Source organism: Penaeus monodon, chromosome 21 (genome assembly GCF_015228065.2).
Source record: "Penaeus monodon isolate SGIC_2016 chromosome 21, NSTDA_Pmon_1, whole genome shotgun sequence".
In the NCBI taxonomy this organism is placed as follows: Eukaryota; Metazoa; Arthropoda; class Malacostraca; order Decapoda; family Penaeidae; genus Penaeus; species Penaeus monodon.
Genome location: NC_051406.1, coordinates 36,368,583 through 36,368,983, shown reverse-complemented (window position 1 = coordinate 36,368,983; position 401 = coordinate 36,368,583).

Sequence of the window (401 nt, the reverse complement as noted above, 5' to 3'; positions counted from 1 at the left end):
GTGCCGAGGATACGGTAAAATAACGTCTGCGAAATAACGTAGAGCTTTTAATTAAATCGCATGTTGATAAGGAGGGCTACGAGGGCAAAGGTTTTTGGTATCACGAAGAAAGGCGGGAATGAAACGATTATTATTTTTTTAAAATTCAGTTTCTTTTTATTACGTTTTTTTTATTCTATTTTTTTTTTCGGTATCTAGGTTTTCTTTAGCTCATGTTACATCCGAGCGTGCTCTTAATCGAATCGAGATGTTTGTTAAGATATGAAACTCGATACCGATCCAAGTGTTCGTGTCCAAGGTAATGTTGAAAAATAATCGTATAACTTTAGCCTTGCTTATTCCTTTAACTGTTATTAGATTCATATGTTCTTATTTACTTTTATTGGTACTTCGAACACATG